This window comes from Dunckerocampus dactyliophorus, chromosome 10, assembly GCF_027744805.1.
Source record: "Dunckerocampus dactyliophorus isolate RoL2022-P2 chromosome 10, RoL_Ddac_1.1, whole genome shotgun sequence".
NCBI classification, from domain to species: Eukaryota; Metazoa; Chordata; class Actinopteri; order Syngnathiformes; family Syngnathidae; genus Dunckerocampus; species Dunckerocampus dactyliophorus.
In genome coordinates, this window is record NC_072828.1 from 10,082,455 (window position 1) to 10,095,487 (window position 13,033).

Consider the following 13,033-nt stretch of genomic DNA (forward strand, 5'->3'; position numbering starts at 1 on the left):
GTTTGTCATTGTGTTTGATCTGCCTTTTTTGAAGGGAGCGCTATGGGGCGATATCCAATATACCGATATCAAACAATACCACTGTAATCAGCAGCTCTTCCCTCAAACTAACGTCAGGTCATACTAAATGCATTTCCCAAATGAACGCTGTGCAAAAATGCGAAATACTGCAATGTAAAGTAAGGAAAAAGTGCCATATTTAAAGTCATAAAAGTCATAAAAAAATCATTACCAATAGTCAGCTAAATTAACATGTTCTCCTACTATAACTACTATATAACTACTATCAACAATTATGACAGATTGCTCTTAACAGTGGTGTGTAGTCAGGGCCAGCACAGCCTTCTCTGCTGGCCTAACTGCTACCAGAAGCACCGACCTACATTTACAACTTCAATTCTCGTATTTGTTCCATTAAATTATGTTAATTTATTCCCAACAGTCTAATATCTTCATTTAGTAGCTTGTTTCTTGACTGCTTCAAGTAGTGTATGTGTTTGTTGGATTTTTTGTCCAGCCAGCAAAACTGTTAAACAAGCTAAGTTAAGTCATTAAGTTATAGTTTGCACAGAGTTAGTAGCATAAATGAAAAGTGTATTGGTGACGATGTATTGGTGATAAAGGGTTAAGTGGGTGTTTTGCTTCATTATGGTATGGTAATGGCACTGTGGCAACCAACTCCGCGTCGTAACACACCTAATGCGTAGAGATCCATGTTGACAATTATTGAGTAGGAGTACACGTTAAAAGTGTGTTTCTTGCATCGTGGATGTGGCAAATAATCCGCCACGCAGGCAAGCGGGAGTGGAGCTCCACCTCCAATTGTGCAGAAGTATCACCGTGCAACGCTGAAAGCAGCATAAACCCCTCCACAATGCAACCCATCCCCCGACCAGTGACAGAGCCAACAAGGCGAAGCTGGAACACACTCCTCTGTTACCTGGCAACGCCTCAGCTTCCTGGCGAAACACATATGGGTTTCCAAAATGTGGCCCAGTGGCCACCTGTGGAGCGTTCCTAATACATTTTTTAAAAACCCCAAAAATACATTATTGAATATGTATTGTTTTTATTTTGTTTTTTTTAGTTTAATACTTGACGCTTGACAGCTCTGATGTAAATAGACAAAGACTAGTAAATAAGACAAAAGCAGTGAGCTGGCATTGTTCAACTACAAGCTGGAACTATTAATGCACTACAGCCAATAAGGAACTTATATCGTAGTGGGTAACAATGTTGGCACTGGGCACAGGGGACTGTTGTTTGAGTCCTAGTCAGGGTAAATGGCAATGTATGACAATATATGTTATTATTATCATTATTTATTAAAACAATATGGGTCCTTCTGGCTGGTCAAATTCCCACTGAAGCCTCGGGTACCTAATGCACCACCCGCCACTGAGTCTGAATAAATTGACAAAGAAGAATCCAATGCATCAGTCTGGCAACAATACCATTTGGAAAGCTGCACATCTGGGTGTGCCACAATCATCCATGTAAAGTTCAAAGTATGAAACTCTGAATGAATACAAACAGTCTTTCTTTCTTGTCAAGAAACACATCAACTCGTGCCAGCTTTTTGCGTCCTGGCTTTTTGTTTTCAGGCAGGCATCAGATTGGCCGCACTGTCATTAGCGCTAAGCTTTAATTAGTGGGCGCACACCTGTCACCTCGCTGAGGGATATCCCCTTCATTGTGTGGGGGGGAAATGTGCACAGGTGTTCCTGCATATGAAATGCACGATGTGGATGAGGATGGAGGGGGGGGGGGGGGGGGGGGGGGGGGGGGGGGGGGGGGGGGGGGGCTGGCTGCAGGTTTGCTTTTTGCCCCTCCGTGCTAACAAGCAGCGTTAAAAGCCCCTGAGTGACGTCCCTATTAGCGGCTAATGGACGCAAGGCAGCTGAGACCCCCGTTTGCACACATTTAAAGACAGCGCCACGCCCAACAACGAGCCTTCAGCCGTCCATCCCACTAGTTAAAGCTCTTTACGGGGGAGTGAGTGGGGGTGTGTGTTCTCATGCAATCATCCATCCCTGGAGGTAACAAAAGGTCAAGGACTCTCATTTTTCATGCCCTCCTATCTCAAGCTGGCCTTCTTCATCCTGTTCCTCATGCTGATTCCTGCCACGCATGCTTAAATTGCATTTAGATAGACAGAGAGACATTTGACATAGGCAGCGTGAATCCCAAGACAACAAAATGGGGGAAGAACTTCATTCATATTTGTGTTTGTTTTGAGCGTCTGTATTTTCCAACAGGCCACTTCTTGGTTCACAGAGAATGAACGGACTTGTACTATTTTGGTTTTAAACAGCGACAAGAAAAAAAAAATCGGCATTTTTATATGGATTTGTACTACAATATTTAACCCCTAACAAAGTTTTGTAGGAATCGTCAGTGGAGCTGTATTGTAATTTTGTTATATTTCAGTGCAGGCTTTTGCACCATCTACAGCATGGGTGTCCTAAGTGCTGCCTGGGGGCCATTTGTGGCCCAAAGCTGTTTTTTTAATTGCCTTTGGCAGATTCTGAAAATAAATTAAACAGGAAAACTAAAAAAAACACTAAAAAAACATGCATCATAGCGATCAAATGTATCTTATTTATTATGTATTGTGTAAAACTAAGACATGAATAACATCAAATTAAAAGCACAAAATGAATGCCGACCCAACATCCACCAGTTCAAGTTCCAGCCAAGTTTTTCCAGAGAGATTATTACATCGCTGTTTGACGTGTGTGGTAAAAGGCAGTACGCTAGCATGAATTAACTTGAGACAAATGTGCACATTAGCACTCAATAAGTCATCAAAACTTACCTTTATGCATTCCCACATAGTATCAGCATTTGACACCAAATATGAGGTGAAAGAAAAATGGTAAAAATACAGTAGTAGTCTATCTGTGTGGCATGAGATAAAGTTAGCACACGCACAATGGACATGCATCAAGTGAGACGGATGTAACAGAGAGAATCCGGCCACTTTTCAAAATAAAACATTAAAAAAAATGAAATAATGGGAATAAATTTTTCTTTCAGATGACCCATGACCTATAAGACAAAGCTTCAGATGGAGGCTGCTTTTTTAAAAAAACATATTAAACTTCCAAACTATATTAAACTAGCACATCGACATGAGTTGGTTTACGAAATATACCTCAACGTGGCCCCCGCTATTTTACAAAATTTTACAAAACTATTCATTGCCTTTTTTTTAAAAACCCACAGAGAGCATGCAAACTGCACACAGACATGTCCAATGGAGATCCGAACAGATTCAATCTCTTCTAGTGCCTGATTGCAGTCTTATTAACAGTAGTAACATCAAACAACCTCAAGACCCAAATTTTGAGGTAAAGTTCTGATTGTTAAGGACTAAAGGTTGTGGTGCTGCAAAATGTAGATTTGTGTCTACATTTTGGCCAAAAGTCCACGTAAGGGTGGTAGCATGGTTAGTGGAGGAGCGTCCGTGGAATTAAAAGGCAAAGACAAAGCATTAGGAGACATCAGGACGAAGCAGCTGTGAGGAGGCCGGAGCACTTTTGTCCTTGTTAAAGACGCGGCCATATGGTGGACATCTGAGCTGATTTTTATTGATGCTCTTATAGCTTGGCAAGCTAGAATGGGGAGGGAGGAGGGCAGGGTTGGTGCCTGTTTACCTGGCAACCACCAAGCTGATGGAGAAGAGCGTTCCACTTTGTTAAAAAATGTTAAAAAATCCCCAAGTTGGCACACCTTCATATGCGTGATATGTACAAGCCTGTAATGGCGCCTTTTGTAGCCTGTCGGTAACAGCATCACTTCCTGCCATTATGTGTCGTCAAACCGTGAGTAGTTTTACTTTGTTTTAGTTTTATTCTACAGTATTTACAATGAAACCCACTTATCTCAACGCCCCTGGGACCGGCTGACTGATGTCAACGTAAGCGGTTGTCAACATAAACCATAACTACAATTTAGGTTAATAATGCCATGTTTTTATTTTAAAGCTTACTTTGTACTGAACAGGAAGTCAGTGTGTGCCCGTTTTAATGCAATGCAACGAGACAGTAATTAAGTTGCTGTTGTCGTTTCACGCTGCTTGGCGATAATGATGGAGCTAACAATGCTACAACACATCGACATAAACGGACCCATTTTTCATAGAAATGACCCCTTTGGCTCTCAAATTTTATCAGCCATGTCATGTCGACATTGACGTTCTAGTACGGCGGACTGGAACTTGATGATGATGGTCCAAATAGACAAGTTGTCCATATACTGTAAGTAAGAATTTCCCCTTGTGGGCCTAATAAAGGCATATCTTACGTTAAGCAGTACAGACATCCACTGTAGTAGCTTCTTTTTAGCTTCTTGTATGACCGTTAACAAAGATTTTATAACGGCAGAGGTGTGAACATGCAACTAGTCAGTTGACTCGATATGTTTTTGCTAGAAAATGACTTTGAAATTACAACAACTTGAAAGTCAACCAGTCAACTAATTGAGTTGATTGTAAACACTGTAAAAGTGGTACAATTCCATCCATCCATCTGTTTTCTTCCGCTTATCCAGGTCCAGCAGTCCCAGTAGGGAAGTCCAGACTTCCTGGTCAGCCACCTCTTCCAGTTCCACCAGCAGTACACCAAGGCTAGCTGTGAGACATAATCCTTCTAGGGTCCTAGGTCTCTCTCGGCTGGGCATGCCTGGAACATCTGATCTAAAGTACTCTTTTGTTTTTTCTTTGGCTTTTTTTCCCACCTTTGTGTCTCCAAGGTGCCCTGCCATTGGTTGGCGACCAGTCCAGGGTGTACCCCGCCTCTCGCCCGAAGTCAGCTGGGATAGGTTCCAGCATACCCTAGTAAACGGCATAGAAAATGGATGGATGGATGGATGGATGGATGGCGTCTCCAAGGTGTATTCAAAGTTTTATTGTACTGTAGTATCTAACTTCTTTTTACACTTGTATGATGGTGACCATTTGAACCTGCAATTAATCAGCTGACTTTATATGTAAGGGGATTGCTTTGAAATTAGAACAACTTGAAAGTCAACCAAGAAATCATGTTGATTCTAAACGCCGCAAAAGTGGTACAATTTTGAAGTTCAACCAAGATTTTCGTTGAATATATGGATCAAAATTTGAACAAAACTTGGAGTTCAAACCGTCATCATGAGGCACACAAGACATCAGGAGATCTAAAGTACTTTCTAAAGTAGTTGTGTTTTTGGGCTTTTTTGACAGACCTTTGTGTCTTCCAGGCGTGTGTGGTTTTATTTCATTTTGCTTTTATCAGGTAGTTGCTGGTAGCTTCTTTTGAAACTAACAAAGGTTTTATGACGTTTGAAGATCCACTAATCAACGTACTGTATAAGTAGGGGGTGGTTGCTTTGAAATGACTTGGATTATGAAGTGATGAACTGAGTATGAGGCTTTTTTGACAACTTGGAAATGAAGCAGCACCACAGGTTGTTGCTTTACAAATTACAATGTATGTGTGACAATGTGTCCGTGCATGCATGCAAAAAATAAAAAGTCAAAGATCACAGTACTTCCTTAAATAGTTCTTTTTTTTTTTTTTTAAGTCAAACCACAATCTGGGAACCTGTTTCCATGCAGCCTCTCTCACACACAAACACACACATACGCACACGCACGCAGGTCGCTAATTTCTTTTCATCCGTTTCCCACACACACGTTCATGAGGGTGTTCTGTTCCAGTTACCAACCAAATTGCCTTTTTCTCTTTTAGACAGCGTTTGAACTTGAAATGCTGAGAGAGGATCGGGTTTCCTCAAGGGGGGGGGTACTGTTTGTGCATGCATGGGAGTGTATTGGACTTACACACACTAACTTGGCACGTATAATACAAAATTTAGCTAAGGGTTACGATAAAGGTGCCTACAGAGGGATGTATTGTAAATGTAGTAGCTTTGGAGACATACAATATGTTGTGTGTATGCGTGTGTGTGTGTGTGTGTGTGTGTGTGTGTGTGTGGGCTGGTACTCTGTTTTAGTGATCAGATTCTCATCGTGGTGGTGGTGGTGGTGGTGGTGGGGGGGGGTCTAAGAGGAGTGAAGACAGATGTGCAGCGAGAGCGAGCGGTGGGAAAGATTAGCAGGACAGCTGCGGGCGGAGCGGCTACTCTTACAAAAGTTTGGCCGCCGTTCAAATTTCGTCTTCTCGTCCTCCCACTTTCTCTCACTCTCCCTGGTCTTATCGCTGTCAAAGAAGCATTTTAACCTCTCCTCTCCTCCCTTCTCTCTTCTGTTCCTGACATTTGCCAAAAGCGCACTCTGTTCACCTGCGGTCATGTTGGGAAAGGTCAAGTTTGGCGTGACAGAGAGAGGGAGAGAATAAGTGGGAGGGGCGGGGTGGTGGTGGTGGTGGACCGCGCACGTGATGGACAGTCCTCAATGAGCGCAGGACTGTGAGGCATGATAAATCATCACTGGCTTCCAGATACTACACTTTGTAAGGATTCTATCAGCCAAAGACCACCAGCGAATTGTGAAAAAAAAGGTGACTAACAGAAACGCTGATACAAATTTTTTCTGTTTTTCACATTCTAATACAGCCTGGATTATGCTCCTGCGTCAAGGCAACACTGTACACGACACTGGCTCGCCCCTCCCCCTCCAAACTCTCCTGCATAACTTGCCGTTGAAATTCTCCTTTGATTTCTGATCAACATTTTTAATAAAAGTGACTGTTGTGCCTTTCAGCTGCGGTAAGTGGCTGCAGCTGTGCTCTACTGTATGCTGTGTTATTTATGATGCTGTTTTTTTTTTTAAAAAACAACATATTTTCTAGGGGTGTCCCGATACAACATTTTCCCATCCGATCCGATACTGATATTGCAGCCTTGAATATCGGCCGGTACCGATATAAATGCGATACCAACACGAATCATACACACTTTTATGGCTTATTTTGTAGTGTGGAATGTTAGAAAACGTTTGATGAAGTGATTGACTCAAACAGAGAACAACAACCAGCAACAGTAGGTATGACAAAAACGGACCCGTTTACTTCTTTATGCATCTGCAGTATGATTTGATCAACAGTGTAGTGGCAGCTAGGCATAGTATAGCGAGGTTTGAGGTGCTCGATTAAGCGTTTAAACCCGACTTTACTCACCACCGACAGGGGCTGGTCATCTTTTCTGTTATTGCTAATGACTTCTCGTCGTCCCTTGGGAGTTTCCCATGTAACACTGCTTCAATTGTGCTGTGAGTTTGGTCTTATTAAACTTGCCCGGTTCTGCGCCACCATGGGAAACTTGTGCATGACAAGTTTTTCACTCAGTTTCAACGTCTTTTTTGCGGTTAGTTGTGATCACACGGGATCTACTGGATATCTGCTGTATAGACGTGCTGTGGCGAAGCCTGGAATCGACTGCTTGTATCGAGTGCCAGTATCGGAGCTTTTAGAGGCAGGGTGATATAATCCGACACTTGTTGTTCGCTGATATTGGCCACCCCTACTATTGTCAGAGAGAAAAATCGTGAATGGGCGGGGTTCTCTAGCAGAAAAAAAATGAATTTTTAAAAATGTTTTAACAAAAAACAGCACATTTATGAAAGTGCGAATGCTGAATTGCAAATATGCAGCGATCCACTGGAAGTCGAGACCAACTTTTTCTTTTTTTTCTTCTTTTTAAATAAAAGTCAAATCTGTTTTTCTAATGTAACCTTGAAAACACATATTTGTAAATATAACAATTGTGTAAAAGTATGTTGGTAAATCCTGACTCCTTCAGGGTCGCACTGGACATCAAGTTAACAGCTTGAGCTTTTAGCGTGATGTCTAGCACTCTCAATTCTTATTCGGAGACCTGGGCGTTCGCAGGGCCTGAGGAGACGGGTTACATTGGTGCCGTGACACATCTGGTCTGCCATCGCGTATGCCCGGTGCTCCAACCACGGTCAGCAGAAGAGAGTTGAGCAGCGCTAGTCCCCGAGCTAAAAACCAGAGCTGTCAACTTGTTGTCCAGTGCAGCTATTAAGGTGTCAGAGAGTGAGGTCTACCAAAACACTTTCACACAGCTGCACCATCTGGCATCCCGTACATAAAGATGAAGATAGAAAAATGCTTTTCAGAGCACAGCATTACGGGGAAAATTTTACAAAACACTTTAAGTGTATAAGTTAGTAAGATGTGTCACTTGTATTTTTGTCTTCATAGGACAAACAGGGAAGGAACACCACAACTGCATGTATAAAAGTCAATACCAGTGGTGTCCAATGTGCGGTCTGGGGGCCTTTTGTGGCCCGCAGCTGGGGGGTTTCCGGCACATTCTAAAAATAAGACATAAAAAGGGAAAAAACCCCCAAAAAAACAGCAAAAATGGAAGAAAAGAGCAGTGATTTTGCAAGAATAATGTAAAAAGATTAGGAGAATAAAGTTATAATAATAAGAGATAAAAGTGGTAATCTTATGAGAAAAATGGTCATTTTTCAACAATAAAGTTGTAATATGAAGAAAAACATATTACATCCATAAAGTTGAAATATTAAAGAAAAAAAACAAAACAAAGAATAAATGTGCAATTAGGTTGGGAAAAAACCTAAAATATTTTGGGATAAAGTCATAATATTATGAGGAAAAAGATTCACACGAATAAAGTTGAAATATATGTAAAACATTATTTAAAAACAAAAAAAAAAGCTCACTAAAAATGCTTTTAAACTGTCTAAATTCCAGCATGAAGGCTAGATTTTGCACTTCCAATCCACTATTGTGCGATCTCACGACGTATTTACTGTTGGTGAAAAATGTGAAATGTGGAATCCTCTGTTAAACAATGAGGCAAGCTAAGAAGGTGACTGGAGGTGAAGGGTGTTGTCCAGTGCTTCGTTCTTTTACTGCAGCACAGTCGCTCTTTGTCGAGGCGTTGGCTCCCTCCCAGCACCGTTCTCCAGAAGGAGCGGATGGCTGGGGGAATTTGGGGCGGGCGGGGGGCATTTTTCCTTTTTTCTTCCTGATACTTTTTACAGAACACAGCGGCCCATATCAAGCCCTCCAGCCGCATTCAAATAGAGCGCTTTGTTTTATTGCATCCACTGTGCTTTACTGCTCTGCTGGGAACTTTCAAAAATAAAAGGTGCAGAAACAATGCTTGCACTATAGCATGCTGCGTAGCGTTATGTATCAATACGAGCGTTGGACAGGATGAAAACGAATGATCCTCATACGAGTAACCTATTCGCTTTTACACCCCAGCGCTTTGCTGTGCTTGTTTGTCTTCGTTGACGAGCGCGTGTGCGCTAATCTTTCAGGCAATGCATGAAAGTATTGGCATTTGACATTGGCTATATCTTTTTAATAGTTCTCATGATGCTCTTGGCTCATGTTTTGTATTCTTTGAGCTTGTCTTCTCTTGCTACTCATAAAAGGCTTCCTTGATAGTTGAAAAAAAAAAAGAATATGCAAACTTCGCTGAATGGTGAAATAATGGTGACAGTCACGTTGACAGACTCGACTGTCATCTGCAGTCTTCTTCAGAAGGGTCAGCTGCCCGCTGTGACGTGGCGCTTAGCAGCTGTACTTCCATGTCCAAACATTGTCAAGGTAAAATTTCCACACAGCATACCTTAAAAAGTTGTTTGCATATAACAACTTGAACATTCAATCAATAAGAAGACAAAATGAACCTAATGTTGCTCAAATCGCTTCTGTTTTGCTCATTTCCGCTAATAATAACTTTGTGGTGAATTGTTGAATGTTCCACTGTGATTTGTTGACAGGAGGGACACTCTAAAATAAATTAATTAATAAACCGTGCTGTTTTGTGTTGGAATACGGCTTAGTATTTGTCAGGAAAATATGCATAATGCAGCAGATTTCACGTATTTTTTGCCAGAATTAAGCATTTTCAAGCAAACAAATGGTTAAATGAACTCAAATACAAATAAAAGGCATTCAGAAGACGCATTCAAAGACGCTGTGAATGATATGTAGTATTCTACGCTGTCCACTAAGTGTCAGTAATGTTACTGTAATGTTTGGTGTGACACACCAGACTTGATCGCCGGAGCAACAGGTTTTTATTGCAGGTTTGACTTATCTCACAACAGAAATAACAATCTCTATAAAAACACGGGCAACTGTTGCTGCCGTAACCCACGACAAGCTGCTCAGCTCCCCCTGGAAACGCATTTACAGCAACACACATATCACTTATGTCTTATATGTCTTGTTTTCTCTTATTTTGTCTACAATATTGTGTAATACGAGTGTAAAAATGTCTACAGGGGTGTTATTTCATGTCTAGAGGGCTCTAATCATGTAAAAAAAAATGTATTTAGAAGGTCATAAACAGGTTTTCTATGCTTTAACTAATTAATAAATAAGGAATCCTAAATTCACTGATCACCGTTGGGTCTGGAATCACTTAACCGCCATAAACGAGGGATTACTGTATTCATGTTTAAAAAGAATATTTAAAAATAAGAATACATTTGCTTAGTTTGGTGTCTTTTCAAGGTTGGCAGGTCTGCAATACTATTTTATACTAATTTATAACCCGTAAGGCATGCTGGGTAACTTTCTGTTGGGGAAATGTGTGCGTAGACTTACCGGCATGCCTTGCGGGTTGTTTGGAAGAATTCCTCTCCCAAACAAATGATTGGAAATAGTTTTTAATGGTTTTGTTTAAAAGACAGTGAAAGGCGGTGAAGTGTGGCATTCCAGTATTTTTTTTTTGTACATTAAAGTTGGTGTGTCCAAATCGCCTGCAGGTGTTTGACTCTTTGATTCAAACCAGAGCAAACGATCGTTTTCATATTTGTCGTTCAGTAAACCCCTGTGTGCTATCCACGGTTCCCATTATGTGTATAACTTTTTTCTTAATTTTATCCCGTGTGTTTGTCATGTCCTTAAGGCCCAACGTGACCTCCCGACCCGCCTGCTGGTCCACAGCGCCGTTCATCCATCACGGGCTAATATGTGCTCTGTTTTGTCAGCGTGGAGAGGTGACCATGAATCACGACTTTAAAGCAAGAAGGCGGCCCTCCTCCCCTCCTTGGAGATAGAGAGATAAGAGCAGACAATGCTCTTCTTTCAAGGAGGACACGGCAGTGGAGGAGGAGTCAGACTGATGCTCTCACGCACACATCAGCACGTAGCGGCAGGCGCGTCTCCTTGAGCATGTTATCATCTGTCTTTATGGGTCGCCAAACAGGAAGTGAGCCTAAATTACACGTCCAGAGAAATAGTTGCTTCCTTTCATATTTACGGCTAAAGGAACAAGTTGTAGCGAGTAGACACACTTTGCACACAATTCCACACAATGACACACATTTATACATGCGGCGTGCCCTCAGTGATGAGACGTGTGTGATGGACATAAAACCAGCAGACAGCCAAGAGGACACTTTGCCACTTGGCAAGGATCCATTTTCCATTGAACGTCCTTTCTCCTCCATTTCACCCTGCAAGTAACACCCTCTTTTCTCCAAAACCAGTACACGCTCCCAAAAATTAGCTGTAATTGTTCTGTAAACGTTGTAAGGATGACGAGGAGGTGGTCGATCAACAATCTCTTCAGTGCAAAAACAAACAGGCTTCTGTCGGCCGAACCATGCCAAAACAACACCAGCAAACTCACCTGTCCTCTCTGCAAGCAGCACTCACACACACGGTCAGGACTCATGTCACATTCAATGACAAGACAGTCCGAAATCACAAAACCAAATCCAAAACCAAAACCATCACAAAGGTCGCTACAGCATCATGTGAAAGGATCTGCTCCGATGAAAGTAACAGTAATAATCTAGCAGTGTAGTGGTTTTACTATTGAGATGGAAAGGTTGTTAGTGCTTTGGCTTTTACATTATATTACTTTTTAAAACTTATATTTCATGACTCAATTACTATTCAAATGATTGTATTTAGTGTTTTATTACTGTATTTGATCTCCTTCTGGTGTTCTGTGTACAGTGTGAGTGACTTATGAGGCCCGACTTCCAGTGACTTTGTGTTTAATGAAAAGCAAGCTTTAAAATAAAAAAAAATCGAAAGAAAAAATAAATATATAAATTTAATAGATATTAATATACATAAATATAGTAAAGTGTTTGCCCCCTTCCTGATTTCTTTTTTTTGCATGTTTGTCACACTTACATGTTTCAGATCATCAAACAAATGTAAATATCAGTCAATGACAACACAAGTGAGCACAAAATGTAGTTTTTAAATGAAACTTTTTAGAATTAAGGGAGAACAAATCCAAAAAGTGATTGCCCCCTAAACCTAATAACTGGTTGGGCCACCCTTAGCAGTAACTACTGCTAAGGGTGGATTAGACCACCACTCCCCCAGGATTAGTGTAAGGAACCAATAGAAGGAGGGTGTTGGCACACCAATTCCGCCCACTCTTACTGTATTTAAAGCTTAGGCTACCAGCACTTGTTAGTTCGCTGACGAAGCTCTTCGGATGAGGAGCGAAACGTCCGACACCTTCTTCACAGAAGTACAGATGACGTCTCAAGAAGCCTTTCCCTCGATGGACAACTCCTGTACGACTGAGAGCCTACACAGACACAAGTGTAAAGCCATTTAAAGTCGCCATTACAGGAAGTACACTGTCCAGAAAGAAACAACTGCAACTGCTAACATGTGACTCTGTTGTATTATTTATGTCTAATATGTCTTATTTTCTCTGATTATACCTACTATATTGAGTAATACAAATGTAAAGGTGACTGTATGGGTGTTATTTCATGCCTTGAGGGCTCTAATAATGTTAAAAAACAATCATGAACACGTTTTCTATGCCGTAACTATGAAAATATTCCATCAATTAATATTGAATATTATCCTACTTTGCAGAAATTCACTTATCGCGGTTGGGTCTGGAACCAATTAACCGCCATAAAAGAGGGACGACTGTATAACTTTTAATCCCGCTGTCAGGAAAACAATTCTAATCCGGTTTATGCTAAATTTGTTTTGGTTTGCGCTTTTTTTTAAGTACACCTCTAGGAAAGCTGTGGCATTTTGCATTTCAGTGGAATACATCAGGACCACGGCAGAGAGCCAGGGAATGT

General features: G+C 41.3%; 1 long non-coding RNA gene across 1 annotated transcript; it reads left to right on the plus strand.

Moving 5' to 3' along the window:
* Positions 1-1,898: 1,898 nt before the first annotated feature.
* LOC129188729 (uncharacterized) lies at positions 1,899-5,531 on the plus strand. Its single transcript, XR_008572689.1, has 2 exons — positions 1,899-4,636; positions 4,756-5,531. It is a non-coding gene; the product is annotated as an uncharacterized LOC129188729 (long non-coding RNA).
* Positions 5,532-13,033: the final 7,502 nt, after the last annotated feature.